General features: G+C 44.9%; 1 protein-coding gene across 1 annotated transcript in view; it reads left to right on the top strand.

Moving 5' to 3' along the window:
- The first annotated feature begins 1,343 nt into the window (after window positions 1–1,343).
- The window catches only part of Ken (zinc finger and BTB domain-containing ken and barbie protein), a 35,749-nt gene continuing 16,188 nt past the window's right edge, over window positions 1,344–20,904 (top strand). Inside the window, exon 1 of the mRNA XM_076783651.1 lies at window positions 1,344–4,586. The gene's annotated coding sequence lies outside the window, so the exon portion shown is untranslated. The remainder of the gene's footprint in view (window positions 4,587–20,904) is intronic.

The raw sequence follows: 20,904 nt of genomic DNA, 5'->3' as shown, positions 1-20,904 counted from the left end.
GTAATGAAAGTAAACACGGAGGAAACCTGAAGCCGAAGGTGTTTACCAGCGAGTCATTCAAGCATTTCACTATCGATCACGGCTGAAAGCGTATTCGATGCATAACTAGAGCAACGGCATAATAATTCCTCCGGATGAAAAAGTTTCTTTACGCGCGGTGGCTGCGCGCGAACCGATTGGGCCCCGGCGCGCGCGGGGGCCAAACCGTCGTTTTTCCTCGAGTGGACGAAAAGAGCACGTGGGTGTGCGGTATAGGTGGCGAGAAGAATAGAGAGACCGACGGGTTGGAAGGTCGACGGAACGGAGCCGGGTCTAGAGCGTAGAGAAAGAAAGAAAGAAAGGAACGAGGAAAGGGAACGGAAGAGAAGGAGGCGGTGAAAACGTAACGTTCTATCTCCTCGGTTCGCGAGAGACTGAGGAGACGCGCAAGCGCGTTCTCGCGCACGAAGAGCACCGCGAGCCGGAGTGAGAAAAGAAGCGGGAAAGACAAAGAGACCGTGGGGGAGTGGGAGGGGGAGAAGAAAAGCAAAAGATAAAGTTCCGTGACGGCGATAAAGGAAGACGGGAAGAATCGGGAGAACGAGATAGAAATTACCGGAGAGACAGTGTGGACGCAAGAAGAAAAGGCTCATGGGAGGACGAACAGAAAGAACGGAAATGTACGGGGAAGGAGGGACAGAGGACGGAGGACGGAGGACGGGCGAGAGAGGGGGAGGGGGAGGGTCGTCGAAAGAAAAAGAGCGCGCAAGGGGTCTGCGGAGAGCTCTCTCGCTTCATTCTTACGTATTACGTGCACGAGTACGAGCCGAGTCTTGTATTACACCATTACCGTGACAAAGAGGCCTTCTATCCAACCGCATCCGAACGACGAGGATGAAAGCACCAGCAGCGTAGAACCGTTGCGATTATTTGCGTGTGCGTCGTCGTTGGTTCCCGCGATAGACTTATGCACGCGGCTAGATACAGAAACGAGAAAGAAAACCGTCGCGAGAGAGAAGGGAAAAGCCAACGAAGAAAGACGGACGAACAACTCTATACTCGTATCGCGCGAGAGTACGTGCATGTGCAACGGGGCACACCGACGCCAGTACACGCGCTAGTCGCACAAGCAGAGCGGCGAACGAGGCGCGCGCACACATAGACGGGGCTCGTGAACGTGCACGGAAGGAGCAACACCTCACAAACGAGAGGCCTAGGCAAGAGAGCTATTTGTAATGTAATAGTGAGAGCACCAGTGGGGAAAGGGAGAGTGGAGGAAGGTGGTGGTAGGTGGAAGGGCGATGGTGGGAGGAAAGAGTAAGCGTAGGAAAGAGATAGGTAGAGGGAGAACGAGCAACGGAGCGAGGGAGATGAGAATAGGTGCCACTCGACGAGGAACCAATACTACGGTCCCTTTACAAACCAACTCACAAGACTCGCGAGGCCTCCTCTCTAGCGTGAGTATTCCGCCAGGGAGTTCTCGAGAGAGAGAACCGTGCTTTTCGGACCCTCAACCCTTTCTGGGCTCGCCTGTAAGCCACGGGGCCCACCTGGCCTCTTCTCTACTACTACCACCACCACCACCACCACCACCACCACCACCACCGCCGCAGAGTCACTACCACCGTTGCCATTTATCGTCACCGTACTGACGTTCCGATCGGTGGATGGTGTGTATATACACGCGCGTTTACGAGCGGTCACGTCCGTGCGACCACACCACTACCATCGAATCGCATTAACCACCACCATCGTCACCACTACCACCACCATCTCTCGCTGACTGCCCAGTCTACCTCTCTCCGCGTTTACCTAGGACCAGACAGAGAAAGCGAAAGAGCAAAAGAGTGAGAGGCGAAGAGTAAGAGAGGGTCTCGGCTTTGCGCAAAAGTTACGACGGAGCGAGGAGCAGTGAGACACACCGCGGAGACCGGAAGAGACCCTCTCTCCCTGAAGAAGTCCTCCGGCGAAGTGAGAAAGAGAGACCACGCGCGAAAAACATAGATCGCTTCGATCGAGTGTCTCGACTCTGTGTACATACGCGGGTGCGCGGGCGTGTGTGCAGTGCGAAATAATATCGAAGAAACCGACGTCGACCGCTGTCAACGACGTGCTCTATCCGTTGTTTCTTTCTTCGTTTTCGTTTTTCGTATTTTCTCGCCGCCGCGGTGTTTGGTATCGTCGCGCGGACAGGCCACGTGGTCCACCTGGTTTCCTTCTTTTTCCGGGTTTCCCGGTAGGACGCGGCGAACAAACGTCGCCCCAGCGGCGCGAACAAACGTCGACTCTGTTCGGTGATCGCGCGGAAGGCTTCGAGGCGTCGTCGTTATCGTCTCTCCGGTCACAGTGCGCCGTTCCCGAGGAACGAAAACACCAGAACACGTGCTCATCCGCACGTGCTTTCGACGACGCACGTGCTCTGTTCGGACTGGTCCGGCTGCGTGCACGGAGGAATCGCTTTCGGGGCCTGCTCCCCCGGAAGGAAGTCCGTCAGAAGTTTCGAACACGGTCGGGGAGAAGAGCCGCGGCGCACAGCTGGTGGAGAATCGACGCGAAAAAGTTTACGGGGGAATTTGCGCGCGAACAGGTGTCGTCTTGGTGGACACGGCGTTGACGGTTGTCGGTGTGCCACGAACGTACACCCCGATCGATAGAAAGGAAGTGAAAGGAGACGAAGGAAAGGGAGAAACGAGGAAAAGAAGAAGCATCGAAACGAAGAGCGAGTCTCTCGGCCGTTCGGTTTGCGCCGCTTACGTACACCGAGCAAGAGCGGGCCCCGCGTTGTGTAAGAGCTGAAAGTAAAAGTTGAAACCGCCGACTTGGGCTCGCGGGAGCGCGTGCGGAGCGCGCTAAAATCCGATCCTGTCTCGTAGGCTGGGCATAGCCGAATATTACCTACCTCTCTCTCTCCTTCTCTTTCTCGACGGCGGCTTTCGGATTTGGTGTACCCACCATCGCGAGCCGTTTCACGTCGACGTGTTCCCGCGGAAAGCAAACACGGGTGATTGTCAGGAATTCGAACGGTGGAACGCAACGAACGCGAACACGAACCACGAAACGGGAAACCAGAGCGACGAAAGAACCGTGGGGCAATTGTGCAACGACATTTCTAATACCGTTACTTCGTGAAATCCACGGGAGGAAAACAGCGCGGGATACGTGGTCGTCGTTCAAGTTCGATACGGCGAAGAAAGCGATGGAAACGATCGTTGCCCGGCCGCTGCTGCTGGCGTCGTGCGCTACGAAACGCGAGTGCTCAAGGTCGTCGCCTGTATCTCGCCGGTAACCCGCTTCCGGGACGAACGTCGACGCAACGACACCCCGATCTCGCGGTTGAATTCGAGCGTGGCTGTCTCTTGATTCCTCGATCGCGTCCCGCTCGCTGCAACAACGTTTCGTAAAACGGATTACAAAACCAGAAGAGAAAGGAGACAGAGAAAGGGAGAGGCAGGGGAGGAAGAAGAGAAGCGCGAGAGGGACAAGGAGAGAGACAATCCCGCCACAGGAAATCGCAAGGCAACGATACACACGGTGGAGATACGGTGTTCGAGCACCGCGTCGAAGGTGGACGACGACGAGGTGGACGACAAGACCCGCGGAAAAGAAAATCCGGGGAAAAGGGAGGAGTCCGATCGTACGATCCGGATGTGGCTGGATCCACTGGTTTCCTTCGCTGTCGCCGACGGTGCGCGCCGCCTCGACGCCTCCTGGAACTGGATTTTCCCCGGTGCTCGTCCTCCTGGTGCATCGAGGCTCGGTCCCAACGAGATCCCGAGCTCGTGAACGCCGCGCGGAGACACGCGGCCGAGCGGAATTAAAAGTGCGCTTAAAAAGGTTAGCGGGATAAAAAAGGCGCGCGCGCGAAAGGATAAGAGAAAGGAATAGGAGCCACCTCCGAGTCCTTGAGAGTACCCAACGGGTAAAAGTGCCGCGCGCGGAGCCAGCCGGTTGACCCTGGGCAGCCAACGGAGCAGACCCCGTTGGAAAAAAGTTATCCACGTCGTTGTCGTCGTCGTCGTCGTCGCCGTCGTCGTCGTCGTCGTCGTCGTCGTCGTCGTTGTCGTCGTCGTCGTCGTCGTCATCGTCGTCGTCATCGCGGTCCGTAAATCTCGTCCACTGTGCGCGTTTCTTCCCATCTTGCATCCCCGTTTCGAAGTCGTCCAGCTACGGATCAGGAAACATCCGGGGAACAAATTCCAATTTCCTCGTCTGACGGAAGAATTCCAAGCCCAGCGATCGAATATTCGAACACGACGCCTCCTCCGCCGCCACCGCTGCTCTTCTTTCCACGTATCACGACTATGCGGACGTGCTCGACAGTGTGAAGTGTTCTCTCAGTGCTCCCGATATCGTCGCGATTTTTCGTCTGCGTTCCACCCACGACGTGCCGCGATCTGTTTCCCGGTGGTGAGATCTACGCTCCCGGAATATCAATGTACGTCACGTGTATGCACCGTCGTCCTCGTCGCCGCTATCACGGGATTTCGGGTCGTCGGCTCGTGGAGATGCTTCGTGACTCCTCGAGAGAGTCTTAACCGGAAAGTAACTGCGATTTGTTCCCATTTGGATACCATATTGGATAAAGTGCGGACGATCAAAATTACAAGGTAAGAGAAAACAAAAATATAACACGCGCAAACGGCCGCGATACATTGCTTTCGGGGAACGTAATCTCGCGTGACGCTCGTTGCACGGTTGTCTCGTTCGTAATGAACGTAACCCGAGTATCTGCGATTCGCAAACAATAGACGCTTCCGACTGCTACTCCAGTGTAAACATATTGGTAAACGTTTCCTTATCGCGACGGGAGCGTACAACTTCGCGTGAATCTCGTTTCGCGCGTAGATAAATGTGGCTCTTTGTGCGCGAAAATTTAACGATACCGCTGATAATATTTACACTCTCTGGCGACGCAATCGTTTCTGGCGCATACGTGCTCGGATTCGCTCTCGTTTTCGTCTCTGTTTTACTCTTTGCGATATTTTTTTTAACTAACGACTGGGCGAAAGTAATGCCAACTCGTCGCCCGATCGCCAGTTTAAATGGAGACATCGCCGCGAAATAATATATTTTCTCGCGCGGAACGACAGTCTGTCGCAAGAAACAAATAACAGGCTAATACCGTCGAGCATCGAGCACGCCATCGTTATTACCATCCCCCGTTGTCTATGGTTGATTAACGGTCATCGGGGAAGAGGATAACGCCGACTCGATCGCTATGCAAAAAACACCTCTTTGAGACGTGTAATTCAAGTTCAGGTGTTTCCATGGCCGGTACGTAGCGTTAGTTGCGCAACCATTTTTAAGAAAGAAGAAGGCGCGCTCGCGAGAGTCCAATGTGGTCATCAATGGCTCGCGATGACGGATCGTAAAGAAAAAGCGATCTTGAGTCAAGGTCGGGCTCGTCGAAAGGCGTCTTTACGCTCGTCATTTCGTATTCATGTGGCCATTATCTGCCGGATATATTTATGTTACCCTCTCTCATTGTACCGACGCATATAGGAGTTTGCATCTACGCAAATATCCACGGCGTTGCAAACAGAAATTACGGTCAAGTTTGAGAGACGAACGAGTTAATTTTACCTTTTCCCCTGCGCGCCAATTTCTCGCCTTTAATGAAGAGAGAAAAGAACGAAACGAAAGGAAAAGGTAGCCGTGACTAACCATTGATAGAATTCCTTGTCCATAAACGGGACAAAAAGAAGGACAATTTATTCGTTCGGAGCGCGATTTGTATTCCCGTCCATAACAGGATCTTTGTGCTTGAATATTATTTTTTTTCCTCTGTCTTTTACTTTCTCGACGGATGATTTATGCCGAGGGATCCAACGATGTTTTAAATATTTCTATCGGTGATGGAATCGTTGACGTTAACGTACGGATACGCGACGATCCGATTAATATTACTCGCGGCGACGAAAGAATTTCATCGGAATAACTTTTCCAAGCGTCGAACAGGAAATATTCTTATCGAAGACGGGTTATCTGCATGCTTTAGCAGCTTCTACGTTAGCAGCTTCTACGTTAGCAGACACATTCGCGAATAAATTATTGGTCTCGTAGGTAAACGAACTTCCACGATAGTAAACGTTCGTGATTACACTACGGCTGGGATTATTCAAATATTTTACAAGTATTCCGATGCTTTAAATGAACTTGGAATATTCGAGTGTTTCGTGACTGTTATACGAATATTTAAATACCGTCGAACAAAGATTTTTGCAACACTTTTCTACTTCAACGTTACGCTGTAGAAAATAGGAAAATTACAAATAGAAAATGATTCTTAAAAAACACTTGGACATTAACGTCCAAAGCAAATAAAAGATTACGTGCTACCGTTTTAGCAGTTCAAATTGAAATTTTTAACGAAGATTTCTTTCTCAAGATACATCAAAAACTTACCAAACAAAAATAATCCCAATAAAGTTTACTCACTTTTTAGTCGCTCGTCGTTTGGTTCAAGTGTTAATTAATTTATACATGCAAAGTGGAATTAACGCGTAGAACATATCAAGGCCTAAGAAACGAAATGAATACTATTACTGTTCTCTGAAATGAAGATTTAAAAGTCAGCCAACCTGATAAACCGAATAAGCGAAGAAATGTGGAAAGTAACCCTTCCGTAAACTTATCGTTGTACAAATATTATTATCGATGAACTTAAAGGATTTGATTTATAACTTAAATGCTACGAATACATTCCGATACTTACAGAACGTTTCAACGTAAGTATAGGCCTCTAGCTTCCTTCAAATTAGGTTGCACAACACGTACGACAAAACATAATTATGATTTTATCTATAATAGTCTCAATGCTTACTGGAAGCTCGTGAAACATTGACCGATGCTATCTCCATTTATAAAAGTTTTTCATGGTCAAATAAATTGTCTAGCTATCCACGATCTAATTAAACTTATCTCTCGTTCTAGGCCCCTTTGTGCGACTTTCTCGTTTAATATTATGTTTCGTAGAAATAATCTTCTAAACGCGCGTTCTATTAAAAGAACACGAATCATTGGAAACTGATTTTTTCCTGTCCCCTTTAAACATTTCTTCGGTATCGTAGTTTCTAAATACCAAATTACAATTGAATTTTATTATTGTAATCATAATATAAATAGTATTTGTAGGAATGATTTGGATAGAAAAATAAGTGGTTTGAATATTCTTCAAACATGCTTACCGAATAAGTAGAACAATTCTGTTTTCTTCATTCTAATTTCAAATAAAATGATGTGAATATTTCCTTTGAAGAATCATAAAAAACCATCGTGTTTACGTTTTCATAAAGTTTCGAGTGGCTTCGTTCGAATGACTTCGAAAAATCCGATTGACGTTTTATCTGCGTTACGTCTCCGTTGATCGAGCGCATCATCGATTCATTAAAGGCGGTAATCGGGACTCTCGAGCGATTAATTAACGAGGAAGCCGGTAATGAGTATCGCACGGATCAGATAGGTCACGGTACCCATTCGAAACAATGTCGCACACCTCTCGCGTCGATCGGCGCCGATTAACTCCCGACGATCGACGCACCATCGACTAAATCAATCGTGAGTCATGCCCAATCGATCTTACGTAAGTCGAGTTTACGTTTCTTCGCGTAATCGCGATCGACAGGTAGACCCGCGGCATTTCTTATTTCTCCTTTCGTCGATCGGTTTCGCGAGCGTGTTCGATACTCGCGAATCGACTTTCTTCGTTCTCGCGTACGGATAATCGATGGCTCGATCGTCGTCGATCGATCGATTCGGCATCGACGAGTCCTCCGGGTGTCGGCGGAACTGCAACGCGACGGAATTATCGCCACGCAGAAACGTTTCATAGTCGATGATAAAAACTCGATTATCGCGAAATGATTGTAACTAATATAGGTGCCGCGAGATAACTATAATCAGGAGCGCGCGTAGTGTGCATACTACCGTGTGTATATTTAACTCTGTTGCAATTTTTTGTTTTGGCGCTTAAACGTTGTGGAGGTATGAAGCGCCGGTAATAATATCCGACAAAACATGGACGCTTAAACGTATTTCAATGTTTTTGCGATCTAACGGAATACTAATATTGTCGACCGGAAAAACAACTATTCAGCAAAACTGTACCTGTTTAGAGTTATATTTGTTCGATAACATTTACGTGCGAAACGTAATCTGATTTTAGCAAATACACGAATGCTCGATCTTTTCCTTACGATAAATAATAATAGAGTAATAGTTGATCTACGGTAAAAAACTAAATTAATCGTTTCTGGAGCTACTTTAATCGCTAAGTTACTGACACGTTAGTCACGTGACGCCAAACTTTTCATTCATGCCGCGTCGACATCGCTATCTTTGAACCGATTGCAACATGTCGCCTCTTAAGCCCGTACGATTACGATTATGTTTAATTACGAAGTGGTAAACGTAGTTTCTCGTTTTTCTCGCTACAACCACTTTGAGACATTTGATAATCAGCCGCGTGGATATGATAGGAAAATATGTAGAAAGTAATCTATTATATAAGTAAATGGAAAATAATTTCTCAATAATAAGGGCACAAATAAGCCTTATATTATTAAATGAGAGAATTCTAAACATACTTAAGTTTCCTTAGAAATTATATCGTTCTACAGATCGATGCTACTTTCGAAGAGGACCACGCAAGGTGGTTGAAACGTAAAAATGAGCGTGTAAGATAATGACATCGCTGTTATTCCAAAGCCACTATTTACCTAGCTCCTCGGTTTAAACATAATTTCGTACAATTTGCTATTACAATCGACTCGTACGACCTGTCCGTCAACGTACGAGAATATTGTACATTATACTGTCTCTCGTATATCAGAATTACAAACGTGCAGTCGATAGTAACTCGCATTCGTGCATCATGCTCACAGTATAATCATCCTGTTATCTAACACATTTATGGTTTTGGCATAAAGCTTGGGACATAAGAAAAAGACACTCGACGGTTCGAAACGCTTCTTTACTGCAAAAAGTGAAAGTTTTCACATTCATGGTCTGCCATAAGGGGGACAATGTATACACGGAGCCATGTTTGTACTTTTTCATTCCTCCATTACGGTGGATAAGATCGTAAACTAAAAAGATAAATCATTGAATATTTCAATGAATCTTAAAAAAGAACTTGATTTATATTTATAGGATCGAATTAATCTCTGAATCTCGGTAGCAAACATTGTTGTAGTATGTACAAACAGCGATTAACCAATCTCCAGGAAATTTAATAGGCATGTAAAGTATGCGTGGCTTATCGCTGTGGCCACAACGAACACGTGTATCAGTAATCATTCTTTTTTTCAGTCATATTCTTTAAAGTGTCATCACTTTACAGATTTTCAATACTTTTATCTGTTCGTGCTCGTGCTGGGCGCGAAACAATTACACGTTATCAGCTTCGGGCGAATTACATTTGAAAACAATTACCAAGACAACGAGTTCTTTTCCCACAAAAGCTCTACGACATAATCTAATGATGCATCGACGTTTAAAAATTTGTAAAAGTATAAGTCTTGCCGATTTGTTATCGATCGACGAAAGGGTGCTGTACAATGCGTCCTGGCCGACCGCAAAGGATGAAAAGCGCGTTGCATTTTCTTCGTTGCAATTTTCGCGTTCCTCAGTCTCGCTGCGGTTGGCTGGAACGTTTCTCGACCGACGATAAGACGGTTATTAAGACGCGGTTTCGCGTCGCGGAGGCCACGGATTGGCCGAACAGTTTCGACGTGCGCGGGGTACACGTTAAATGAAGTTGCAATTAAGAGAGCTAAAAGCTGCGCGGCTGACTGTGCTTCTCAAGGCCTCGGGCCTCGCCGGAGCGTACTTCCGTTTCTGATTAGCTTCCTCTTTTCCCACATCGTCCTCGCCGTTTTCTCTCTTCCCTTCCTCCCTTTTCTCTCCCGTCCTCTCTCCGCTTATTATTTCCCTTTCCTTTTTTCCTCCTCTTTTTACCTCGGTTTCCCTCCCTCCCTCCCCATCCCCATCGCCGCCCCTGACATCTCGGCATGCGCGTTCTCTCTTGGTTCTCTTTATCTTCGGCAAGCGTTATCTCGCACCGTGGGAAACCGCGCGTGCGATTCGCGCCGCGAGAGAGAGGAAATCCTTAGTCTCGTTCCTCGTTTCTGCTTTTGGATCTTGATAATCGGCCCACGGTGCACCATTTGGTCGTGGACGTTGACCGTGTGTCATTTCTTATTACTTTTCTTTCTCCTTTTCGTTTTATTCGTCGTACGTATCGCGACTACACGCAAGGTGCGACTGGAAGCTGTTTGAAAACCTAACCTGCAAGGCCCGACTTGAAACAAAATTGATCGATGCAGGAAATGCGCGTTTAAAATAAATCGAATGATAATTATACCCATATATTAAGGTTATTTGTTGAACCTTTCCTCGTACGTATTGTTTCATTTGGCGAATAAAGGAATAAAAGTATACACGATGGCCTGTGGAAGATAGGGAAAGTCAAAGATGGCGGATCTAACGACGAGTTTAAGAAGATTAAAATGAAAGACAATCTTGCATAGACAATAGGTCAGCAGTTAATTTTGAGTTTCTATGAGGCCCCAGATATTTTTCCATATTGCAAAGTAAACTATAAGTCACGAATCTTCCAAGTTATGTACCCTAAAAAAAAAAGAAGAAATGTAGCGCTTCGAGGCGCGCGATTTTAAACGAAACGGATTCGAATTGAAATCGATCGTTCGATTCGCGTCCATAGGTCCTGGATTGCGCAACGCTATGGTATGCAAGAATATAGCTGAAAAGTCGATTATTGTTTCCGCGTTGGAATAAAAATCGAACGTCGTCCCGCGGTGCACGGAGCTCGGGGATTTTAACGACTCCACGAGACGTTAGGCGAAAATGTTTCACCGGCGGCGTACACTTTCACTCGTCGCGTCGCGTCGTCTCGCCGAATTGGCAGATACGATTACGTCGCGCGACGAGGTTTCTGTCGATCGTGCGAAACACGGTCGCGTCAGTGCTGTCTCGATCTTCCCAACCCAGGCGAGGCACGTTTCCAGCGCGGCCCAGCAGGAGTCGCTATCATTCGACGCGCGAAGAAAGTCACTCTCGTCCCTGAATCGCAAAACGTCCGATAGAAAGAGTCTCTTCTCGGTCTAATCGATGTTTCCACGCGAACGCGTTTTGCCATGCCGGTGACGCAACCTTGAATATTTCACGTCTTAGAGGGCACCGAGAATTTAGTCGACGAGCGACACCTATCCCCCTTTTATAAAACATTAGCTTTCGTTAGTCCTATTCTTACTAGTATCACTATCACTATTATTATTGAATCTATTTATTATATACAGTATAAAATCTAACCCTAAATCGATCTAACCTTCGTAGTACGAATTTTTCTCGTCAGTATAGTCGGATCCAATATGAAGGATGGAATATTCCTATCAATGTATCTGTACGCATATTTAAGGGTTGTATCGTCCATATTGAATTTCGAAACTATTACCTCGGATTCGTAAGTAGTGCCCTCCTGTAGTCAGACATCGAGTTTTGATCAATTAGTACCCGCTATGGCGCGCCATTTTGAATCTGATACTTTCAACTCCAAAACATCCCTAAATACTGATTGTCTTATACAGGTTGTTTAATATTCTGAATAAACGAACGTATTAACTAAAAGCAGCTCTTTTGAACACACTTTTATTAATAAATTGTATAGTTGAAATATAATTCCAAACATTCAGTTGTCATTATTTTATTAAAAAGACGTTTTTGAGTTATTTGAATTATACACGTACGCGTATATTTAGATTACGTAACCTCGCTAAAACCATTCGCATTTTTCGCCGGTCGAACGTGCATTTGCGAAACACGCCCCACTTCGAATGACAATTTCGTGCAAATCTCGGCGTGGTCTGGCAGTAAAATCTCCGAAACGACGCGAATTACGTAAACCGTAAAGTCCTCGATACCTCAAGGGAAGTTAAAATAGAGTGCCGAACAGGATTCAGAAATCGAAATACTTTGAACGCCCACGCGATGCGATTCCGTTCCCTCGTGTATCGATAGAATCGTCCCTTGTATCCGCAGTTTCCCAATTTATAATTTCTTGCGTGGCCCCGCGCCGGAGGTAAGCGATGGAAAATTATCGTGGAGCTTGTCAGGATCGTGTGGAGAGAGTTTCCGCCCACGCAATCGTTGGAAAAACATAACGATTCCTCTCTAGTCGAGCGAAGCGTCGGTTAGGAACGCACTGACAGCGTCTGCCTGCATTTTCAGTCTCCTCCACATTGAGTGTAGACTATTCAAATAATTTATTATTAGATTTTGAGAATTTATATTACACAAGAATGAAATGCAATTTCAAATCTTAAATAGTACTACGTTTCTTGTTCCTATTTTATGTCATTACATCGTGTTATAGATATCCTGTAATAGTTGACTTCGCGTATAGCTCATTAATAAGATCCCTGAGCTAGTATCTTGAACGTGAAAGAGCGAGTGGTGGGGATGGGCCAGACTATTGGATCATTGCTTAGGCTTATAAGATACCTAGAAATATACTATAAAAGAATAGCAATATCGTAATAATTTATTTACATTTGAGAATTTAGTAAAATTATCTTGATAACGGACTATTATTAGTTTCGATTCTCAACGCGTGAACGTGCATAAATAATTTTTAATCATCGACTGTACTTTATGTAGAAATATACAAATATTTGAATAGCAGAAGAATGGACGTCCCCAGAGCGCCGCTTCCATTCAGAACGAACGCGAAACGGTAACGCTCGTGGAAGAACCGAGCGGACTGTTACGTTCAGATTTAGTAAATCGTAACAACTTTCTAGACCTTTAACTCGGAAGCATTAGCTATTTTTATCATGCAACATTTTCCCCGTTCGCAGGATCTTGACTAGCCTGTAACGCGCGTCGATTTACTTGAAATTTTCAGCGCGATCCACCAGGATGGGTCCTGATTACTTCGCGTTCGTTATCATCTGTTGGTATCGCGATTTGCCCGTTTCGCGCAGGTATTCGCGACTGCCTCGTGGTATTTTCCTCTGGGTTCTGGCCCGTTCTGGCTCGTGGCGATTGTAAATCTTGCGTTCTGGGCCCCCGCGGCCGAGTACATGCCGAGTAACAGCGGCTAAGAGTATATGTATACGTCCGCCAACCCTTTCTACCTTCCCTTTCACTTTCATCTATCGCATATACTCGAGGCCCCTTCGGAACTCGCCTGCTTCTCGCTCGCTTGGCCTACTCTTTTGCTACCTACTTGCTCTCTACGTGCAGCCGCAGGAAAAGAGAGAAGAAAAAAAAACGAATATAGGAAAGATAATGTATGCCATGTGCAACGAAAGAATTGTTTCGCTGGTTGAGCCGGCCTTGAATCGTCCCGGGGATTAATTTAACGCTTGGACAAACGACGCCGTTAACTCCTGCATCGCGGCTAAAGTCGCGGCGTTATTCCACCAACGGATATTATGATAAATGTGTACGGTCCAAATAGTTTGTGGGTAGAATCGTTTATAGAAAATTAACTATGTTTGTTCGGTCCTGTAATCTGGAATACAACGAGCAGCGTGAGTACGCTGTTATTTCTAAGAAGAATCCTTGTTCTTTGCTCCCGGATTACGCGTGCAACGAATAAAAGGTTGCGCGGATGAAAGTTTGTGCGCATAAAATACACCGTCTGGTACGCATTGTGTGTGGTATTTGTGCCGCGTGGGTAATATTTCCGATCCAGACCGTAACGCACACCGCGTAAAAGTTACGCGCGTTACGAATACCGCAAAAATTTCACGAATGTAAATGCGTAAACGCGTAACGGTTCTTTGGATAATATTTCGTTCCATAATTGAAATTTTTGGACGATACCCACGGTGGGCAAATTTTACGTGTTTCAGTGTTAGTTACATTTCCCTAAGAAATTGTTAGATTGCACTTTGATATCCGCCATATTTAAATGGCGTATAATAATAATATTTAGACACTCGAATATTCGAATAGCGAAGTATTACGCACGAACGGCTACAAAACAGTCGAATATGAAATTGTCGGAGTACCGTCGGTCCTAGCAACAAGTATGCTGTAACGAAGCTATGCAAATCGAAGCCTAGCACGATTGAAAGTAGTGACCTGCAGACGAACGGCATTGTAACCTTCCTTTGTGACCCGAATGAAATATGGCCGGTCGAAGTGCCGGGAGTCTTTCAAGCGACAGTGAAAGTGTCCCAATTTTCAGGAGAGAAAGAGTTTCCGAAAACATTAACGGTAATGCGGGGCGTACGTAACCATTGTCGAGCGTACTGTTAGAATCTCTTGTTGTTCGTCGAATCAAACGCATGAACGAATGCGGAAAAATAAATTGCCCATCGTAAATTATGCAGACTTAAATACTTGACTGTATTATACAATACTGATTTTTTGGTCTAATTTGAAGACTGTTTTTCGAATACGATTTAAATACTTTGTTACCGCCATGTGTTGCGAATATATAGTTGGCCCGTAAAAAATGTTGCGAATAGTGTTTGGAAATTGCAACGACGATAAGGATTATCGTCGTTTTTAACGGTTCGCGCCTGCCCACCGGGGATTCACTTTGCCTCCTTAGCATAAGCACACGTTCGTTTTGCAATAATAAGTTCCTGTTGCAATCGTTATTTCACTTGCCGTTGCGTCGAAAGGCATAGGCACGCCTCATTAGAGGCCGTGACTGTCCCGATTGTTGTGCTTTTATTTTATACTAGGCGCAAACGTCTCTGTCATCGCTATTACTCACGATCGATATCTGATTCTTTCACCCGCGTTTCAATAGCTTTCCATCGATCTTGCTGGCCGGTTAATTAATCTCGCCAATCTGCGAAATAATACGGTGTTGTCGTTCGCTTCGAAACTCGTTCAATTTAAATATCTGTCGCCATTGCTCGCCACGAAAGTCTCGAAATGACTGTATCGTACAAGCTGGTGAGGTCTCAAGCCTAAAAATTGTATCTCAGCGCGTGTTGGACACGTTTCCTGAATTTCTAAACAGCATCGATGTTACGAAGTCATTCTTATGGTTAATTATTTCGATTCATGGTTGAATAGTTGAATCTTTCGCCCCGGAAATACACGTCAGAAGTGTATAAATACATGAAGAATATAGCGAAAATTAATTTCAAATACATGAACGTGCAAAATAAAAATAGTTAAATCATTTTGACTTATGACACGTTCGTGTGTGTGAAAAAGGAAAGATTCGTCAAAAAGTCACCGAACCGACCCAAGTATGCGACTTTCGTTACTATTCTCTCATAAACAATAATTCACGCGATACACTCGATCCCATCGCTACTTTCATCGAGTGCTGCCGGACTCTGAGCATCCAAGCGATCCGCCAGGCAGCAAAGTGGGGGAACAATTCCCCTCAACGAGGAAACTGGAGGACTCCCAAGCTGATTCTTTCGTTGTTTTTAGCACAAGTGCGCATAGAATTCTTTTTTTTTTGCTCTAGTACGCGTCAACGCCGAAACTAAACAATAAACCATAGATTCCTCTCGCCAAACATCGGTGTTAATAAACAACGATCGTATTACGAAATGAGAAACCACGTGGACGCGGATAATTCGCGTTTAAAAAAAAAAAATCGCGATATAAGTGCTTGTGACGGATGTGTTTTCCTTTGGCATTTCTAAATACCTTTAAAGGCGATCGTCGTGCCTCGACAGCATCTGTTAGATCATCCGTTAGATGCGTCGAAAAATGGCAACTTTCTTCGACGACTGAATACTCACGTGCTCGGTTACGCGTTCCACGGTGCTTGTCTACACCCAACTGACAGCGTAATTTCTCCTTCGCCATTGTTGCTGTCAAACGATCTCGTAACCGTCGTCTCCCTCTCGTGACACGCTAATCATCCCCGAAGCCTGTCACGTCGCGCCACGGAACGGTCGACCCACATACCGAATTTCGTCCCGCTTTGTCCTATCCGAAAGCGTAGTTATAGTCGTTTCCCGGTTATTTTCGCCGAACACGACCGGACGGTCGATCCCCGAGCCAGAGGAGAATGAACCAAAACGTATGAATGAATTATCGTCCCCCAGCAACACCAGTCTGCGCTGAGAATGCGCCCCGAAACACCACCCACCGATTCGTACGTTTCAAATTGGATGTTTTCTTTTTAAACGTCGTGCAGAAATTCCTTGCAAATTTAATAACTTTTAACTCTAGAATCAGCCCTTAAATTTTTGACGATTTTTAAACTGTTAACGTTATTTGAATTCAATGCGGAGCTATCGAATGAGTGGAGGACCATTGAAGAATAGAAGATGGTTTTTAGGAACGTTTCACGAGTTTGCACGACCTCAAATGCAATAGCAACCTGTCCGGGGTATCGAATTAGATAATCGCGAAAGGCGAAACGCGGGCGAATCTCCATCCGGCCGACGCAATGACCCAGATAGAGAGAGGCTGCTGAAAAAGTTCAAGTGGCTGTGTTTCGGAAATAATCTCGCGGCGTTCGCATTCAACAACAATACCCACTGTTGCACGATATAGGGCCACGACGAGACCAGCGCGATTCCGTGATAGATAAACGATATCAGCGCTGCCTATCTTCCGTTTTCGAGAGTATCTTTTCGGGCCTCCGCCATCAAACAATGCACCTCTACGCTGGTTCACCGTTGGAACTTGAACGAAACTGTAAAACTTTCATAAATTAAAGTCACTCCGTTTTAAGTTTACTTCTACAGTAAACGCTTTAATTCTTAATAAAAGTTCTCGAACAACACTTGTTCCTCGACTTTCTAGCAAACAACTATTTTTTTTACTTGCTTAATATTGCTCGAGGAATCGATTGAATAAGCAAGTCGTGATTCGAGACTAATCCTAACGATCGTTAAGAATAAATTTGAAAATTTGAAGTTTCGTTCAAGTCAAACTTTTTGGGTACCCTACTTTTGATTCCATACAATAGTTACGAACGTGTGCGCGCGAATCACGAACACTGTCGTTGAAGCACACAGTCGTTAACGACAAGTCCCCACCCACAATGTGAGATCATTTCTATTACGTAAGTGTCCAGTCCACGGTGTGGACGCGCATAAAAGTATCGGATAGCACTACACATGCCGCTCTAGTGGATGATAGATCGCGTCGTTCCGGATAGTTTTCTGTCGCGCTAGAATTTCGAGAGGAAATGGGAGTCGATCGATCTCCATCGACCTGGCGACGGTTTTCCTAGATTTAATATTTGTCATTTATCTTGTCTATTTTTTGGAATTTTTCTGCGTTCGAATATTCGGTGATTCGATTATCTGACGAATATAGGTAGGTCTCGATTTATTCAAAATTTACTATTACTTGTATATTCCATGAAATTATACCGTGGATTCATTCTCCTTGCTTCCTTCGTTATTAGTAAATTTTGATTGCATTTTGACATTTTTTTCGACACACTGTTGATCGCATTAATAAAACGAGAGTTACTGACCCTTTCATCCAAATAATGCCTTAACATGTGAACCGAGGGGATATGAATTAACTTGTCATTTATACTCGTTTGTATCTTCCGATATGCATTACCGCTCGAAAGTACTTGATAATTTGTTACGCGTTTGATAGCAGATTAAAACTCTGATTATTATAATTCTGCAATTTTTATGAAAGTAAATATACGTAATAAATGGAAACGCGATCGCATTGTCTTTTTAGTAAATAAAAATAAATTACTCACGCATCGAACTCGTAAAATACTTTCGAACGGCAGTGTCATTTCGTTTCCTTACGCGAGATCTCTATCTCGACCATAATATTTGTATTCGTATAAATTATACCGTGTTCGCATTTTTTGCCGAACAAGACTCATTAAATCGTCTTCATTCAGTTTTAACTACTCGCACACGAGCATTCATAATCGAGGAATGACACAAATTAAATACGCTGCATAAAATAACTAATGGATCGTTAACTTAAGTGACTGCATTGGCGCGGTAAGGTATTCGATAATTTAAAAACACCCACACGTCGCATAAGTCGGACATTCGTCAAAGGTATGAATGTATTACATAAAAAACGTTTTTATCGCCAACGAAACCGATTTCATATCTTTATTTATTCAAAGACTTTATTCATAGTAATGGGGGAAACATTTAATAGAACAAATTGTTGTTGGATACTAAATAAATACAAGGAATATTAACGAAACCACAGATGTTTCACGGTAAAGAAAGCGAGATGAAAGGATTGCAGTGAATTGCAGTTTCGCAACCTGACCTCGAATTAAGTACGGATTATAAAATTCGACCGACGCCACTGAACTGTTCGGAAACGGAATCCCCTAATTGTTTCGAGCTGCGTGGAGCAATAAATAGAGCACGGAATCGAGTTTGCCTAGAATTTCAAAGTGCCTTGATCGATGGATACAACAGTGGCGCCTGTAATAGGATTCACTGGTAACACACGATCAATCGCAACATGGGATTGCATAACATTTCGAAAAGTCGACGTAACGTGTCGGAAGTCATCGTTAACTCTGGCTACAGTATCGTCACGACTGACCAAGCGTGAATAAACAAATGAACAACCGACCAGTGGCTCGGATCATCGAATTGCTGGGAGTTTCGTCGACTCTAACAAATTTTTCATCCTTTTTTTATTTTGTTGATTAAATGGTAACAGCGACGGAGGCTCGACGCGTTGGTTTCCGATTGACAATCGTAACGAGGCATCGGGAATAATTATTCAAGGCTACGGTATGTTGCAATATATCGACTGGCTAGTTATGTCGATGAAAGTCCCCGTCGAGTTTAAAGAGCGCCAGCTATAAAGCGCACCAACGCATACGAAGGAGTTTAATGGTACGCGTCCCTTTTATGAAAAACGTATCGTTTGTTTCTTCCACTGATGTCAAATAAAAAAAAGACTAACCGACTATTTTTATAGTCTTAGGAAATAAAAATGGAATTAAAATTACGTAATCATGGTTACGGGATGGTTTAGGTAAAGTGTTGGATTTTTTGAAATAAAAACAATAGTTCAATAGCTATTGAGTTTTTATAATAAATAGAATTATGGTGATTATCTTTGGTGTAAATTAATAATTAATAAAATGAATTCATTAAAAATATATTTGACTACTTTATTCGTGGGGAAAAGTTTGATGAAAATTGGCGCGCCACGGTTAGACGGTGTTTGTCGTCGGTGTGATCGGATTGGAATTGAAAATTGCACGCTAGATCGTCGCGATCGGCCGATCTATTTCGAGAAAGTATGCTCACATCTCGCGGCAAACGCGAAATCGCACGTAGAATAAGAGTCCACTTCGCGCAAAACGTTGGTCATCACTTGACGTCTCTCGTTTCCGTCTGACTCATTTAGACGCGGCAGCAAGGCCGAGCCAAAAGCAGCGATCTTGGCTTTATTAAAATATGCCTGCAAGGCGATCACAAGGTAGCGAGCACGCGTGAAACCAAATAAAAGAAGTTTGCTGGCTGGTCGCCGTTTCTGGAGAAAAAAAATACGCGCGTGTCGGTGCATTTAAATTCCTTCTCGTAAAATTCCATTCCCCCTGCAATGGAGTATGATCGCGACGCAACAATCGACAATACTCTGCTGCGTACGTAACATTGTAGCACTTCTAGATCACTTGATTAATTTCATACTTAAGTTTCAAACTGTTAGTATTTTATATAAACCAAGTAAAATATCGAGTATACGAATTTATCATAAAATTTTTTATAAATTTTTACTTTTCCATGTTTGGTTTCGCTTTGAGACAACTTGAGAGATCGCAGGCTACCCTGATGGTTCTCCACAGTCGCTGTATGGAGTCAACGAGGGTGAAACAATCTTAATAACACGGAGTAAACCGTTTACTGTGCGCTGATAAGGTGTTCCATATTAGCCGGCTGTATAATAATTCGAGTCGTCCTAGCCCCAGCTCTGAAACGCTGGAGCGCGTGTCTCCGCAAAGGAGAGGCAGAGAGAAATAGCGGAAAAGAGGGGAAGCGATAGAGACGGGGAGAGAGAAAGAAGAACGATCGTGATTGCGTAACACGAATGCACGCGAGTATCTCGCGGCCGTGTACCGGCACCGTACGTAGGTGTATGTAGATCTTTTAGGTAGTGAAAGGTCATCCGTTTAATAGTCCTCAAACAGCTGCATGCGCGATCGGATCTCCGATGACTAACTCGCGAGAGAAGGATTCGACGAGTTATGGCGCGCGCGGTGCATCTCCCGATGCATAGTCGAAGAAAAGCACCGACGGAGGATGCCACCAGCCTTTGACATTGAATCGAAATTTCCCCTCGCCTCCGTTCCCCTTTTGGCGACCGTTGTTCGCGTGATTTTAATTGCGCAAACGTTGCTTTCGTAGCGTGGGCGTGCTTTTTAAATTTCGTTCGAATCGACGCGTTTGGTAATCTTTCGCGCTGGTCGACGCGTGCGCACGCGCCGCGATATGCACGAAACCTGGTCGCGCGCATCCGTTCGCGCAGACGGGTTTACGAAGCCCGGTTCTTCCCGCGCGAACCAGACGACCAAAGTTTCGCGGACGCCGCTCGATTTACGAACCTTCGATCCGAGAATATTTGTTATAAGAATTCATTAATAACTTGTGGTTTATATTTCGAGACGCTGCACTGAATTAGGTGACGAACGAGAGACGTCTTGGACGCAAACCATCGATTATTTCGAACCTGCATACGAAAGTACCCGGTTAATTCGTCTTGCTCGGTTAACAGGTTAAGCCCCCTCTTAGAGATGTCCCCTAGTCTGCAAAAGACTGGTACAGGGGTTGACAAACTATGGTTTGCTGTGTAAAGCAGATTATAAATGCAAAGGATTATCGGGAGGTTTATCCGCGGGTTTGTCCGATCATCCTTTCCACTGATCTTTTCTATGAAAGTACCTGCTGGCAAACCTCCAATAAACCTCGATCTTGCACGGGCTAATTATATAATTATTATTGCACG

Source organism: Colletes latitarsis, chromosome 2, assembly GCF_051014445.1.
Source record: "Colletes latitarsis isolate SP2378_abdomen chromosome 2, iyColLati1, whole genome shotgun sequence".
In the NCBI taxonomy this organism is placed as follows: domain Eukaryota; kingdom Metazoa; phylum Arthropoda; class Insecta; order Hymenoptera; family Colletidae; genus Colletes; species Colletes latitarsis.
This window is presented reverse-complemented; position numbering and strand designations above follow the sequence as displayed.